Source organism: Kogia breviceps, chromosome 2 (genome assembly GCF_026419965.1).
Source record: "Kogia breviceps isolate mKogBre1 chromosome 2, mKogBre1 haplotype 1, whole genome shotgun sequence".
In the NCBI taxonomy this organism is placed as follows: Eukaryota; Metazoa; Chordata; class Mammalia; order Artiodactyla; family Physeteridae; genus Kogia; species Kogia breviceps.
This window is the reverse complement of record NC_081311.1, coordinates 36,949,447-36,966,728: the sequence shown is the minus strand read 5'-3', so window position 1 is coordinate 36,966,728 and position 17,282 is coordinate 36,949,447. Positions and strand designations below refer to the sequence as shown.

Here is a 17,282-nt window from a genome sequence, read left to right as displayed (position 1 = left end):
GTTCTGTTCACTGAGGTCTGTATTTATGAAAGTTGTTGAGTTAGCTATACTTTTGCCCCAGTGTTCCGGATAGAAAGAAAATTAGTGAAATTCTAGTGAAATTGTCAGAGTATAATAGCTACTCGTGAAGTGTGACGCTGCTTGCTTAAAGTCTGCTGCTGAAAGCATATGTACAATGCTCGTGTGACAATTGGGTATAAGTGATAAAATGTATAGCCTATAAAGTATTTCCCCATTAACATACCTCAGAGCTTGTTCATGAGGTCTGATTAGTTTTCCCCCAGCGTGAATGACTAGGCCAGTATAAAGGAGGCCTAGCACCGAGGGACATGATCTGAATCTGGGATAGGAGCCAGCACCCCAGGATCTAGGGATGGATATTTTGATAATCAACGCTTTCCACTGAAAGATTCGCAATCAAAGGGGGAAATGATGGGAAAATCTATACCTACTGAGGTATAGGGAAGTCATTCTGGCTTATATACATGGTTTAACTTAAATTTTACTGACCAGAGCAGCCCATTTTGTGGTCTTACAGACAAGCATTGTAACTCTGCTTTGGCCATTGAGGAAGGGAATGCATTTGAAAGTCAAAATGGAGTAGCTGTCATTCAGACATCCAAGGTAAAACTAGGTGGCCATTATAAACGTGATTTTATTTTTTTATTTTTTAAATTTATTTTTGACTGCATTGGGTTTTTGTTGCCGCATGTGGGCTTTCTCTAGTTGTGGCGAATTGGGGCTACTCTTCGTTGTGCTGTGTGGGCTTCTCATTGTGGCAGCTTCTCTTGTTGGGGAGCACGGGCTCTAGGCACGTGGGCTTCAGTAGTTGAGGTCGACGGGCTCAGTAGTTGTGGCTCGCGGCTTAGTTGCTCTGCGGTATGTGGGATCTTCCTGGACCAGGGATCGAACCCGTGTCCCCTGCATTGGCAGGTGGATTCTTAACCACTGTGCCACCAGGTAAGTCCCCGTATATGTGATTTTAGACATGTTCTTGTATTATTGAAAAGTTGAGTCTTCTGAACTCTATTGCAGCCTAGGACAAAAACCACAGGTGTGTGTGGTATTATCTCAGAATATGGTTACTGCTTGTATTTTGCTTAATGGTCATGATCTCCTCTGTGCTATGACTATTAGATGTTTTACATTTTGTCCCTAGTCTGAGGGAGGAAATCTGAGGGCTGAGCAGCAACACTGGCCTCACTGTGAAATGAGTCTAATTGCTGGGTCTACAGTGAGATGCCATTGTCCTCCTCTGGACTTCCATGAAAAATCGACCCAGCTAATGTGACTAGGTGGGAACTACTGACAATGGGGGAAAAGACTCGCCATCTTGTGCCATATGTCAATATGTCAGAAGGACCCCTGTTGGTTAACGTTACTGAACAACTGACTGCCCGTGATCACCCCTGGGCTGTGCTGTGTAGAATGGAATAGGCTGGCTTCTGGACACACAGTCCAAATAGTGGGATTAACTGCTTTTTGTTTTGGGAAGACCTGATGGGTCTACCCCTAATGGCACTCAACATAACATGGGGTGACAGATCTGTACCGTGACTGCTGATTCTTGGCTAGGCCACCAGACTGTTTCTTTTAAGGTCAAGCATCCCCTTCCCCATGGGGATGGCTCTGGGCTTGTGAAAACCAGGGTTGGCCTTACCTTTCTTATATCAATAACTGCACAGGGCAGTGCTGCTGACTCCCTTTCCATTGACTCGGTAAGCACTTGGCTCCAGAATGTGCCCACATACTGGCAAATGGCTGTCATGAGCATCCTAGGTATGTTATTCTTGATGCTCCTTGGCTGCTGCTGTCTGTATTGTATCTGCGGCAGCTGGTTGCAGTGCCCCCTACATAACTGACCCCAGGGATATCGCGGAAGAGAGGTGGACCAAGATTGTAAGGGTTGTGCAGGGTATGTAGGGGTGGAGCGTATGGTCAGGCTGCTCAAGATGGCTGTTCTCTTGCTCTCTGTCCATCCCCTGCCCAACCAGTGCCTGCTTCTCTTATATCTTACACACCTGACTTACCTTCCTACGTACTTGCCCCAGGTCCCAGCTGGTGACTGTTCTTATCAAAGGGGCCGTGAGGGGCGTGCCCCTCTGCTGGTTTTGCCTGAAAACTAATAAGCCCACCTGACATCAGTTACCTATAACTGGTAATCCCCCACTTACCCCCATGAGGGAAGACTGCTGCCACGTCCTGCCTGCTGTCCGCTGCACAAGGTGGTGGAGTGTCACTCCAGGACCTTGCTTCAGACATGTAAGCTCCCCCATTCATTAAACCATTGATGTCTCTGTTGCTGACTCAGGGCTGTTGGTTCAGTCTTGAAGCTGGGCAAGCACAGGCCTTGTAGGCCTGTGGAGTGCAGCCCAGCACACCTCTGTAATGTTCTCCATAGTGGTTGCACCAATTTATATTCCCACCAACAGTGTAGGAGGGTTCCCTTTTCTCCTCATCCTCTCCAGCATTTATTGTTTGTAGACTTTTTGATGATGGCCATTCTGAAGGATGTGTAGTGATACCTCATTGTGGTTTTGATTTGCATTTCTCTAATAATTAGCGATGTTGAGCATATTTTCATGAGGCTGTTGGCCATTTGTATGTCATCTTTGGAGAAATGTCTATTTAGGTCTTTTGCTCATTTTTTGATTCGATTGTTTCTCTTTATATTTTTGAGATTGACTTGTATGAGCTGTTTAAGTATTTTGAATATTAACCCCTTTTTGGTCACACTGTTTGCAAATGTTTTCTCCCACTCCATAGATTGTTTTTTCATTTTGTTGATGGTTTCCTTTGCTTTTAAGTTTGATTAGGTCCCATTGTTTATTTTTGATTTTATTTCTTTTGCCTTGGGAGACTGATCTAAGAAAATACTGCTATGATTTATGTTTTGCCTATGTTCTCTTCTAGTTTTATGGTGTCTTGTCTTATAATTAGGTCTTTAAGCCCTTTTGAGTTTATTTTTGTATATGGTGTGAGGATGTTTTCTAATTGCATTGATTAGCATGTTGCTGTCCAACTTTCCCAACGCCACTTGCTGAAGAGACTGTCTTTTCTCCATTGTATATTCTTGCCTTCTTTGTTGAAGATTAATTGACTGTAGATGGCAGATTTATTTCTGGGTTCTCTATTCTGTTCCATTGATCTATATGTCTGTTTTTGTGCTAATACCACACTAAAAAAGTAGCATCTTGATAATCGATTTGTGTCCTATTATGAAAGACTTTTAATCAGCTGTGGAATATTATTGATTCTGGGTGTTTTTTTTTGTGAGTTATGTTTTATTTGGAGATCTTACTGAGGTTGACAGCCTGGGAGACAGTCTCTCAGAGGGCTCTAAGGAACTGTACCGAAGAGGTAAAGGAGGAGCCAGGATACATAGGAGTTTTTGTTTTGATCTCGGGTGGCTTCGGCCTGCAGTGGCTTGAAGCAGGATTTCGGTTCCTGGCCAGAGACTGAGGTCAGGCCGTAGCAGTGAGAGCACTGAATCCTAGCCACTAGACTGCCAGGGACCAGTGGCCAGTGAAAAGGCCCTGGCCTGTCAGCTGTGTAGAAATGAATTTCCACATAGAGATGGAAAGTAGTGAAACAAACCTGTTTATTAGGAAGAAAAAGAGTACGTGTGGATAGACATACAGGCAGGCTCAGAGAGAGTCACCGATTCTGTGTATTTTTCCATTGAATTAAGGATCTGGAAGAGACCAAAACATGTGAATGTCTTTTTTTCCCCCCTCTTTTTCTGTGTCAGTTAGGTGTAGTGACCAGACAGTAATGGAACACTGAGGTTCCAATTCTTCCAGAAGAGCCTTGTTAGGTAACTGTAAATGCTAAAACTGTAATCCTTGATCTCAGACATGGAGATACCAGATGTGTCATGCAGGTTATGAAACCCCCCTGTGTGGACCTTGAACAGAGAGCGGTGATACCACAGTTATTCTGGAATAAATATTGAGAGTCCCAACATGAAAGTGATGCCAATGAACTTAGCACAGATATAGAAAGCTAGCCAATGCCTCTTGGAAAACAACATTGCAGAAGAAAACAGCAGAAGGAAGAAAGCAGACAGCTTTTAGGCCCTGGGGATCTCACTCAAGTGAGCAAGTCACAGGTGTAAGGGGCTGGTTTAGCGAGAGGCAGAGATGCAGTGAAATGACCCTCCAGGATGAAATGGTCAAATTCTACTAGGTGAGAAGACCATAGCAATAATGAATCCATGATGGACTATTAGCTGAACCTTTTTCAGGTAAATGGTACTTACTCAGAGTTTGAGGGATCAAAGTCAAGGCTCTGGGCCAAAGGAAATAGGAGTACTTGTGGTGGGCGGGGAGAGGAAGGAGTTGAAACTTGGGTATAAGGATAAGGCAGGGGCCTCGACTGAGCCAAAGGCAGGGGCTGGGTAGTTGAGGATGATTTGAGGCCCATCAATATGGGAGGTCATACCTGGGACTTTAATCCTTGTTCTAACTGGCAAAACAGGACTTTGGGAAGCAGCCTGGAATCATACTTCTTATCATTGGCATGCTGAATCTTAGAGTGACACCTATTATAATCTGCATATACCAATCAGCTTTGGGATTGGATTAGTCAGTAACTTGGACAAGCTAAGAGTTTTAGGAAGATCTATCCTTGGGCGAAGCTGTGGTCAGCCAGTTAAGACCGTAAAGAAATTGGGAGGAGGCTTGTCTGGACTCTATGAAGGGTAACACAGACCTAGATAGAGGGTCCCTAGCCCAGCAAAATATGCCAGTCTACTCGGTAATGAGTGGCTGGTGGATGCTAAGAGAATGTGGAATGCCACAGCTGCTCCTCTTCTCCTATTCGTATCATATCTTGCCTTTTATTTTCCTGTTTTCAGTTCCATTCTACCTCTAATCTTGCTTCTGTATCTTTCTTTTTCCAGAACTTTTTGACTTTTTAACTTTGGCTTCTGATATCTTTCCCCTGGCAAGTCATCTTTCCCTGGCAAGTCCTCGTCATTAACTAGCCCTATTTGATGTGGATCTTGACTTCCCACAAACATTTACTGCTTTCTCATGTAGATCCAAGAGGCGCAGGGCCCAATTCTGTAAATGGACTTGGAAAGATAGTAGTTGTTGATACTTGTACTTCCGAACAATTCCACTGTCTCTGGACCATTCCTATCTTGGCTTATCCTCAATATATTCTGTAGAGCAATATTTCCCAAAATATGCTACATAGCATGCTAGTCCTCTGAGATATTCTGTGAAAAGAGCTCTGTGACCATAAATGGGAAGCAGAGGATGTTAAATCCACCTCTTGGAGACACACCATGAATATTAGCACACTAAAGGCTCTGAGAAGTCCTTCAGTAAATGAAACTCTTTAAAAACAAATGTTTCCCCAAGTTGCTTGTTCTGCTACTTAAAAGAAATTCCATAGACATAGTGTTCCAAATAACAAATTTGGGGACATACTGTCACAGAGCACAGTTTGTGCTGGGGTTTCTGCTTAAGTTGTTAGACTAAGTGAGATTTACTGATAGTTATCAAGTCTAGCAGAGAATAGAATGTACTTTGCAAACATTTTCTCTTGATAGAGCATTCCCATGACCACAAGATCCCTTTTGTAACTGTAGAGGAGATTTCTTAAGGTTCTTTTTGTGATTACCTCACATTAGGAGGAGAAGAAACGAAAGCAGTTGCCCTTCAGAATATTATTCAAATACGATTTTGTCTTGGGAAAGAAGTAAAAAGTGAACTGAATTTATTTTAATTAGAAATTAACAATAAAGTAGAAATAACTTTGTACTGGTTAACATGACCTGGTCATAAAATGTTGGTTCTTAGAATTAGTGAATTTCTCGTGAAAGAAGATATAGCTCTTCAGCTAGTAATATCAATAATTAGGACTCCACTTTAATCAGTGGGACATTGAAAGCCAATGAGAAGCAAGTGCTTGTCTCTTATTGTAATCTCAGGGGAGGGAGACTTGAGGTCTTTGGGAAATAATGCAGCGTACAGAGAGGGCACTATAAAATTTCTGAGCCATATTCACAAGTCTGGGGCTGTTAGTTTTTATGGAATTCAGTTGCATCTTTCATGCTGGTAACCCTTAGGCATTCAGCCAAACTCGGTAAGCAATATGTAAGATGGTAAAAGTAGAATTCAGGAGAAATATAATTTCATAGTGCTGGTGATTGTGACCTGTTGCGTTCAGTGAGTCCAAGCCTGGGAGAAAGAATGAATGGGAGTGAGTATAAGCCCACTATGAAAGAATGTGAATCTTCTTTTCCCTCGTTCCCAAGTGCCTCCTCTAGCATGAGCATGCTACTGCATCAAGGATGATTGTAGTGGTTAGCGATTTGCATTCCTCATGAAAATGGCCTCCACACACAAACCAATGGCTTCAACTGGAGCTCAACTGAAAAATCGGTGATTTTGTTCTCTTGGATTTATTAAGAGGTTATGTATCAACAAGGTAGTGCCTTTCCAAGGGATTTTTCAAGGATAATTTGTCTTTATGCAATTTTTACCCTGTGCATGGGCTTTGCAACTAACCTCCATAGGAAAGGAGACCCTGTTGAACTCAGGTATCCTTTTCCCTTGCTCTGAGTCTTGATCCTTTTCTGATTCCCCTTCTCAAACAGGGGTCTTGTTGGGGGAGGGGAAAACTGAGTCAAGTTTCAGGAAGAGTCACGAGAGATGCATTTGTCACCAGCCATATATATTCTAAGGAAGAGAATGTCCTGGCTATACAGAAACTCTTTCCTGGGGCAGGGATGGGGTTTTGGTGAACATGGGAAGTTGGTACCACTTTCTTCTTCATTTACTACACACAGTAATAAATACTACCTTTTATAAACTGCCTGATTCATCCATGTGGCTTGGATTGGTGGGACTGTGATAAACAGCTAGAAGAATTATGACAGTGGAAACTAACTTAAGTGCCATCATATGAGAGCTGGCAGTGTAAGCCCATTCATTTTTGTGTAGAACTCTATGGAAACTGAAATAAAATTTTAATTCTATTAATAAAAGCAAACAAATGATAACATTTGTCTAGCACTGTGAAAATGTCAGGTTGATTCACAGCTTGTAACTTGAATGTAATTCACCCTGGTGAGATCTACTCATAATAGTAAAACAGATTATAACAACTCAAACAGATGGTCATAAGTGTCTACATATATCCACTGGCCATGAGCACAGATTGCTGTATTACTGTATTGTTGACCTAAAAGAGACTGCCAATTACTTAAGCAAAAATGGGTTTATTCAAGATCAGCAAAGAATTGCAGTTTGGAGTCTGCAACCATGGCCAGTCATGTATCAGTCCCCACACAACAAGGAGAGAACTCTTTTCAAGAAGGGAAGAGGAAGTTGGGAAGGCCCAAGTAAATGAAGGGTTCAGTGGAGGAACTGAGAGTTCCAAGTAGAGTGGGTTTTCATTGGCTGAGTTGTGACATTGCCTCATAGGCTGAACTCTTGCCAGGCAAGAAGAGGGGGCTTGCCTGGCCCCCTGTTGGGCTGTCTTCCTGTCGGGCTTTCCTGTGAAAACTTCCTTTCTGCCCTCCCAACTCTTTTAATTGAGGTTTTTGTTTATTTTCACAGTATATAATATGCAGTCATTTGTATCGATTATTAAGTGCTTTAAAGTATAAAGCTTCTCTGCACAGATGCACAAGTAACAGTGGTTATTTCTGGGGAGGAGATCTAGGAGGGTTTGAATTTTTTAAATTACATGCATATACCCTTAGTTTAAAAAAAAAAAAAAAAAAAAAAAACACCAAAATCCAAAAATCTGTGGATGGAGCCAAGCTTTCCATGATGGTAAGCCACCAGAATAGGGAGGGGAAGGCCCAGGAGCTGGGATGCCAAACGATTAGATGATTCCTAGAGAAACTGACAGCCTCCCTCCCTCACCATGGCTACTGGAGCCCCAAGAAGACTTAACTGGGCAAGAGGCATGTGTTGCCAAGAAACCTACAAGCAATGGGTAATATGGGTCTGTTCTGGGACTTCACCAAGCAGGAGATCTGAGGGGTACCAGGAAGAAAACCCCTTTCTCCTATCTTTTATCTTTGTCCTGGTAACAGAAAGTGGTGAAAGCCAATTTAGGTCCATGCCCAGAACTGTCATGATGGGCTTGAATTTTATCATCCCTCTCATCTCCTCTCTCCTTTCCTTGCCCTTTTTCCGATGGAGGAGTTAGCAGTATAACGGGCACTGTGTAGTATGGGAGGGGCCACAAAGTAGAGAAGCAGGAGTCATAGGGTGCAGAGGGACCCTTCCCTGGATGGGCAGTTCTCTTGGCCAGTCTGCATTTATTCAGTTCTTCTGGAAGAATAGAGTTGCTCACATTTCACCTTGATAGATTTTTCTTTCTGCCATCTCTGCCTGTCTGTCTTCACTGAACGTCTATGATATTAGCCCTGTTATTTCTTCAGACATATTTTTTTTTCAAGATTTCAGGAAGAAATTCAGACAGCTTCCATTCTGTCTTGGGCCTTTTTGATAGATAGAACTTGTCTTCAGATTCCACTCTTGGTATCCACCTGCTCTCTTCAGTGTTGAAGGCTTTGGGACTGCATCAAGGAGGAGAGTGTGAAAGATGTGTCTACATCTTCTATGGGCTGGATTGTGTCCTCCTGCTTCTCTACAGAACCTAGACTAACATAGGCTCCTGCCACCCTACAGAGACTGAGCGACAGGGGTGCTATATCCTTCAATGATTACATTTTAAAGGGATGGCTCCCAGGTTCTTGAGAAAGACATCCTTGAGCAGTAAAAACTGGCAAAGGCTGGGAGAAGATTTTTCATCTCAACGAGGCAGAAAGAGAATGGATAATTGCATGTTTTCTAAAGTAAATGCTCTAAGGGAAGGGAGGTCAAGGGCCTATAGTCAGGAAAAAACCTGTTTAAAGTTTAGTCAGGCAGAGGAGATAAAGGCCATCTTTATCATGTGCCAGGCGCTGTTATGTGTCTTGAGATTCAGAACTATATTTGGGCATCAATAGCAGAGGGCATATAACTTTTCCATAATATTTTTAAATGATTTTGCATTTAAAGAGCTTATTAGGTACCTTCATGAACAAGAACTTAGTTTCTCCGGAGCAAGAATAATTAACGTAAATGAGAAGATAAAGCATTTTATTAACATTCACTTATAAGCAAGGCCTGGTTCACAAGATTGATTTGATTGGCTATCTTGTGAAATTTGTCCTGGGTGTCAAAAATTCCAGTTTATGGCTCTGTAGAGGATGTGATAGTAAGCCAGATGAGATACATGGCTTCCTAGTGGAATTATTACACAGTGTATATGAAAGCATCTGGCATAGTGTCTCATATGAGATGCCCTCAAAAAAGGTTTTTTGAAGTAGAAATTGGACTTGTTTCCATTTCCTGGTCCCAGACCAAATGCCCAATGGTATTTCACCCCTTGGGTATTTCTACCAGAGGCTTATAATCCTGTGATTTATATTATATATTTTCTTAGCATCTTCACGAGAGAAACTGCTGTTCCTTCTGTGCCATCAGATCGCCAGGTATTGCTATCCTGAGATTTCATATGTTACTGGGAAGAACAAGGACATTTGGTGATGGGTGGGAACTGGTGGGCGTTAGGGAGACATGCGAGGGAGTAAAGGAATGAAGGAACAGCAAGAGGGGTGATGGTAAAAGTTTGGAGAAGCTGGGAGGGGAAGGGGCCAGGAATAGACATCAGCCACCCAACAAATATGTGGAGAGCTTGCTGCCCTATCTGATGGCGCGGGGCTGGGTGGAGCAGGCCGAGTCCTGGCGAGAGTCCTCTAACTATTCAGGTTTGCATAGGGATGGAAAGCAGGGGCATATTACTCAACCTTAGTGTCATTGATTAAGGAAGGGTAATTATATTTGCCTCATTTGTGAGCATTAAATGGGATGTGTGTAAACACTGAGCACAGTGGCAGGTACATTGGGGTTAAAAACAAACTACTAAAAGCAGGGGCAGGGCTTCCCTGGTGGCGCAGTGGTTGGGAGTCCGCCTGCCGATGCAGGGGACGCGGGTTCGTGCCCCGGTCCGGGAGGATCCCACATGCCGCGGAGCGGCTGGGCCCGTGAGCCATGGCCGCTGAGCCTGCGCGTCCGGAGCCTGTGCTCCGCAGCAGGAGAGGGCACAACAGTGAGAGGCCCGCATAACGCAAAAAAAAAAAAAGCAGGGGCAGCAGTGGGAAATGCCAATTTCCCCTCCTCAGGTTTTCAGAGGGCTTCCCTGCCGAGGTTTATGCTGCCCCTGCTTCCAGTCTCTGGGCTAAGAATAAAACTCATTAAAGCAAATCCTCTTTGGAGGAGGGGGTAGAAGGGAGGGTTTTGAACCAGCCAGTTGATGGTGTTTTGAGAAAGCAGGAAGTGTGGGCCCGCTGTAGCCAACTAACTGGCTGAGGGTTTGTTTCGCATCTCTGATTATTCATTTTCTGTGATTCAAAAGTTGCCTAAATGTTTTAATTATGTTCCTTTCATTGTATTTTAATGAGCTAATGAATTCTTTCACCCACTTTTTATCCTACAATGGGCCAATAATTATAACACCCAGAAAATCTTTTTAAATTGCTAGGAATCAAAATTCAGTGGAGTTCTTTCCTGGATATGAAAATGAATGAGCTAATTTCTCGTGAGCTAACAAGCAGCTTTCAACACCCGCTGTGCGTTGAGCCCCACACAGAATGAGAGGGATGTAAAATACAGAAGAACCAGAAGTCTACCTTAGCTTTAGTTTTACTTTGAGATGTAAATAAATTATCTCCTCTTCATCTCATTGATTCGTTCATTTACTTGATAACCATTGGTGGACCATGCACTGCATGTCAGGCCCTGTGCCAGGGATGTTGTGATTGGAGGCTACTGGAGCATAAAATATAAGGCCAGGATTAGAGAGAGATGAGCTTGAGGTCCATGAGACCAAATCACAGAGACTTTGTACAGAATTAGGTGAAGGGCAGCCATTAAACGTTTTCAGCAAGGAGTGCTGTGGGCAGTTTTACATGTTTTATGTAAATGGCTTGAGCTGTAAAGAGGAAAATGGATTAGAGAAAGAGTTATTGGTCATGACGAGACTATTATGGTTTTGCAGGAAAAAATGAAGGCAGTGGAAGTAGGGTTGGGTAGTGCACATCTGAGGATTCCTCACTTTCCTTCTTCCCACTTTTCCAAGAGGCTTTGGTTTCAGCTGGGATCTGTGTGGTTGTGAGGAAGCTGATTCAACTTGTGGTGCCATTGGGGTAGAGCATGTGATTTGGGCTAAACCGATCACATTGGGTTGAAGAGGATGGAGTGTACCGATGAGCAATGACTAAGTTCCTTGTATCACCTATAGAGCTGGGGATTAGTTTGGAGGTGAATTTATTGCCTAAAAGAGTCTAATCACAGTGAATCTCAACTTTTCTGGGGATTCTGTGACCAGATACTCTTTCTTGCTCTGGAACAGGTAATGCACGGATATGAGACTCCCCGGAGATCACATTATTTTCCAGAGCCAATGGCAGGTAGATGCAGGGGCACATGTGAGGCTCAAATTACCCACCAGGAGAGCTCTCAAGAACTACTCACTCAGGTCAAGAGAGTCAAAATGACCACAGAGAACATATTTGGTGCTTTCTTTCACCTTCCCCACCCTTCGCTCTTTCAAGATTCGTTATCCTCTGTATTTTAAGCCCTTTATATTGACATATATAAAGGGTGTCTTTTTTCCTATCCAAAAGCTGACTGATACAAGGTGGCAGTTAAATGTGTGAGGGAGATTGATATTGAGAGCATCGTCTCCAGCTGGGAAGAGAGATACTTGCTTACGTGTGAAACCTTGGGCAATACCAATACTTGGAGATCAGTGGAGGAAGACCAGAAATAAGACCAAAAAGGAACTGTCTGATGCGAAGGAAGAGAACCAGTGGGGTATAATATCATGAAAACCAAAGCATTAAGTTTCAAAGAGGAGGAGGAATTAGCAAAGTAACGGCACTTGACAAGAAATGGCAAATGATCGACCAGTAGATTTGGTGGATATAAGGTCAAGTAGGACCTTAGCAAGAATAGTTTCAGTTGAGTGATAAAAGACTAAGCCATATTGTACAGTCAGCTGGGATAACTGGACCAGTCAATTCACTCGTATGAAAAGATAGCAGGAGTTTTGGCTGCTAGTACACCTTAAACACATATCTCTATTGGGAGATTTTCCCCTTAGATCTTGATGTCCCAAGGCAGAAAATAGACATTGTCTTCTTCCCTGACCTTCCTTGCTACTAGAGCAAGGACATGTAACTTGGGCTCTTCTAACCTAAGAAAACCCATTTGAGATTTTGATTCAGAAGACATTGACCTGAAGGATGCACAGTGCAACTCTGGTAAAGGTCCACATTGAAAATACTTATGGTACTATATCTTAAGAGCCTTAAGATATGCCTACCCTTTGATTGAGTAATCTCACTGCTCAGAATTGGAAATAATTATCAGAAGCCAAAACTTAGACTTATGAAGATGATCACTGCTGCATCTTTTATCTATAAAAGGAAAAAATGGAAATGAAGTAAATGTCCATCCTTAGTAGAATGGGCTAGTAAACCATGATACATCTACTTGATGGAATATTATTCCATCTGTAGCTTTCACATTAGAGTCTATCATGTAGTAGTTACTTGTTAAAAGACTGTTATTAAAATGAAAATTATGGAGACTGTTCATGGAAAAACTTACATGGTTTGTTGTGTTAATGTTAAGTAAGAGACAAAGCAAATTTATATATATATGATTACAGCTATGAAAAGTAAGAATACGTGAATACACAGACTCTAAATGAACTCAAAACTCAAATGAAAAGATTTGAGGTAGGGCTGGGGGTGTGTATGTGATCCCCCCTTGCTCTTTAATATTGTTACTATACCAAACTAAGTTAAAGTTCAAAATGGAAAAAAAAAAAAAAAAAAAAAAAGAAGAAAAAGCCAAATAAGTCCAGTGCAATTCCTGCTTTGTTCTGGGCTCCAGTTGTCCTATAGGCCATTCTGCCGTCTTGGGTGATCCCATCCATGGGTTTCAAAAAGGTTTTTATTGATTAGTCCACTAAGCCAGAGAAATTATTACTCATGTCTCAGGAAGTTGGCTGCTTCTGTGACACTGCAGTCTATCCACACTTTCTCTAGAGATTTCCACCTTCATGATCCTTCAGAGAGAGATGTGTGAGAGCGTCAAAGGGGGGAAATGTGTGCTTGGAGCTATGCTCTTGCTTCTGTTTTACAGCTTTAATTGGGAGTCTGAGAGGCAGGATCTGGGAAAGACAAGAGGCTTTGGAGCCTGTATCAGCTGAGTTGTGTACAGGTATGTGCAGTAGTAAATCTTACCAGGGTGACTTAAGTAGTTTTAAACACTTTTTTATTAAGTCTGGGGGTAGATAGTCCTGAATGGCTTGGTGGCTTACTAAGAAGATCAGTGGTCCAGGCTCTTTCTAGCCTTTGTTCTCTGTGTGTGGCTCCTTGCCACAAGAAGGCTGTAGTAAACCCACATTCTTCGTAGAGGGAAGATGAAGCACCTGCAGACTTTTGCTTATATCTCCTTGGCCAGGACTGTGTCACCAAATCACTCTTAGCTCCAGGCAGTGCTAGAAGATTAGTTTTTATTCTGTTTCAGACTTTCTATTTCCTTATCTAAAAAGGGAAATTCAATGAACTTTCTTATATGGTTGTTGTGAGGGTCCAATAAGTGAGTCAGGAAAAGATCTCATCCAGCACCAGGGACCTAAGGTATGTTCAGGGTAAACTCAGTGAAGCTGAGACTGCAAAGAGCCCAATGGTGAGTCACATTCAAATGAGATGCATGTGTAATTTCAAAAGTGTTGAATAGTGTTATGTTTTTCACTTAAAAAGTTAAATTTTAGGTTTAAAAACATCATTACATATATATAGTTGGCGAACAAATAGTCCTATAAGACCTCATGAAATCAATAGTCCCTTACCCTCCACACGTCCCTCAATTTCCAGAATGTGATTCTTCAGAAACAATCACTGTGAAATTTTGGAGGAGTATATCTCCTGGAATTTATCTCCTGGATTCTAAATAGCATATTTCTGTTGATATCAGCACCAGCTATCTACTGGTATCTACTGATATTTCAATCTTAGTATCCGCTGATAAACTACTATGAAAAAGTGAGAGTTTGGTGAACTGGGCTCTACCCACTACCGCACACACACTTCCCTGCCCCTTATATAGTTATATCATCATTTTGGTTAAATCAGTATTCAGTGTTTACCTTATTATTCAGAGCTGAGTCATATAGTTCCTGCAATGATTAAACTTTGTTTCAATTGAAATTAACAGTTGCTTCATTTTAAAATTTGTTGCTGAGTTTTTAATGTAGCTGTCAATAATTTATGCCAAACTTGGCACCAGAAGTATAGGTCTAATTTCCATATGTTAAAACACACGCAGTGTCATCTTTTCCTTCTGGTGCTCTCTGTTGCTTTGTTTAAATATGGGCTGCTGCATGGTAAGCATCCTGGAATTTTTTTCTTCTCTGTGGGCCTGGAAATTCTGTTCACTACTCTGTGGGTAGAACGTCTGTCTTCTGGATCCTCTGTCTTTCTTCCTTCTTGGACTATGCCTTCATTTTGGTATCATATCTTGCATTAATTTCCAGAGAAAGAGTTCTTGGGAAGTAGATTACTTGAGATCTAGCATATCTGGAAACGTTTCTTGTCCTTCCTCTACTGTCAATGAATGGTTTAGCTGCATATAGAGATCTATTGTGCATCTTGTTTCCAAAGACCTTGAAAGCATTGCACCGTTGCCTTCTACATGGTCATTATACATTCTAGCTTCTTACATTGTGATTGAGAAATCTGATAATTTTGATTACTGATTTTTGTATGACTGTTCTTCCCTCTCTAAAAGATCTTAGAATCTACTCTTTACCTCAGAAGTTATGAAATACTTTTTGATCCTATGTTCCTTTTCTTTTTGTTCCTCCAAATAAATATTTATTTGCCCATATGACAAAAAGATATAGGTACAGATGGATAACTAGCTATATACGTGCATTTTGACTCTTAGTTATTTTAGTAGTTATTTTTATCTATGTATGTAGATATTGATGTAGATATATATATAATATGTACATTTTTGCTGATTTTTAGCAGCATTATACAGTATCTATTTGTATGTTCTGAAGGCTGAGAAGAGTAGCTAATTTTCACTTTCTTCTGTCTTCCCTCTCTCCTTAACTGCCTTATTTATTTATTTTTAAATTTTTATTTTATATTGGAGTATAGTTGATTCACAAGTTTCTTAGTTTCCGGTGTACAGCAAAGTGTTTCAGTTATACATATACATGTATCTATTCTTTTTCAAATCTCTTCCCGTTAAGGTTATTATAGAAGATTGAGCAGAGTTCCCTGTGCTATACAGTAGGTCCTTGTTGGTTACCTATTTCAAATATAGCCGTGTGTACATGTCAATCCCAAACTCCCAATCTATCCCTCCCCCAACCCTTCCCCCCAGTAACCATAAATTCATTCTCTAAGTTTGTTTCTGTTTTGTAAATAAGTTCATTTGTATTTTTTTTTTTTTTTTAGATTCCACATATAAGTGATGCCATATGATACTTGTCTTTCTCTGTCTGACTTATTCACTTAGGATGATAATCTCCAGATCCATCCATGTTGCTGCAAATGACATTACTTCATTCCTTTTTATGGCTAATATTCCACTGTATATATGTACCACAATGATATTCCTTTTTATAACCTCCTCTTCTTGCTTTATGGAGACAGAATTTTCTTTTTTGCATATTTAATTCTAAGTATGTTAGGGCAAATTTTCTTTTGTTTCATGCTTTGTCTCTTAGACTTATTTGTTTATTTTAATATGTCTGTCATGTGGAGGGTTTTCTTAAACGTCTTCTTAGTGGTGGTTTCACATTTAAGATTGTCTGCTCTACAAGCAGTGGTGCATATGTACTGGATGGGGTTATTTGAGAGGTTGGCTTTTGTATAGGTTTATCAAGCAGAGACTTGCTATTTTGCTGGGGATCCTCAAATGTCAGCATCATTGGTCTTTTCTTTTGGGCTGGTCACTTTACAGATGGTTCCTCCAATGCAGGCTTGGAGGAACTGGCTGGTTGCCAGTATTCTGTAAGCACATATGGTGAAGGCACTTAGGACTTCACCATGCAGTCACCTAATCCCTGTTACCTTTTGGAAGATCACCTCTTTCCTCACCTGTGCCTTTTGTCCCATGTTTAACCTCTCCAGGAGAGTAAATTCCCAGTCTTCTGTGTGGTGGTGGAGGGATGGTTGGTTGTCTGACAATCTGGGAGAGGTGTTCTAGAGGTCTGTCTTAAATGATTAGGAAATATTTAGGACATTCAAAAGCTATAAAGAATGATAGGGTTAACCTGACCATATTTCCAAATACTTATCTAGAAAAAAAAGTCCTGTTAAGTACACCAAAATAAAATGTAAAATATTGGATGCATATACACACATACCCCACACACTTTTTACAATGAATGGCTAAGCTGCCAGGAACATAGAGAAAATTATCAGAGACTAAACTGAAGCAATATTGTGAATCTAGAGAGAGAAGCAAGTGCTAGAGCAATTGCTAATCCCTGATGATTTTAGGCCTTTGATTTCATGGAGACTCGAGGACAGCTGACAAAGCCCCATGCTTGGGAACATTTTGTAGTTCAGATCGGAGACCCTTGTATGTAGTTAGAACTCCCAGAGGGCTCTGCCCTCAGTGAAAATTGGAGCTAAACACATTCTCCTCTGAAAAGGAGATAGTAAGGCAAAGAAATTGAAGTCATCTCCCCTTGGTGATTTTTAACCCTTCTCATCTTCCTGGCATCTACCATACTTCAGAGGTTTCTAGAACCTCCAGTTTCTGAGACTTTTGGGGCTCTGTATCATAAACCCTCTTGCTTCTTGGCTTGATTCCCCACATACAGTTTGCTTTCTGCTCTTTATGATTCACCAAGGCAGATGCCCCATCTCCATGTGTTTCCAAGTTCTGAAACTGCTATCTTTGTCTGCTGTTTCCTGTTCTCTTTATCCTCATGGGTGTCTGCATTTATCCCATTTCTGGAACAGAGTTGTATTTTAGGAACAAGGAGAGGTAAATATGAAGAATTAACCTGTAAATATTTTAAACAGGAAGCCCAAAGTGTAGACCTTTTCTAGTGCTTTCATAGTCCATATGTCACAGTAAAGTTTCTTCAAAACACTCTGCAAACGTTGCTCATTCAGCCCACAATTTCCCACTCAAAGCAGCTGCTCACTTCTCTTTCCCACCAGC

General features: G+C 41.4%; 1 long non-coding RNA gene across 1 annotated transcript in view; it reads left to right on the top strand.

The window, feature by feature from the left end:
- LOC131750259 (uncharacterized) overlaps positions 1-17,282 on the top strand; it is a 189,327-nt gene that overhangs the window by 3,472 nt on the left and 168,573 nt on the right. The window lies entirely within an intron of this gene.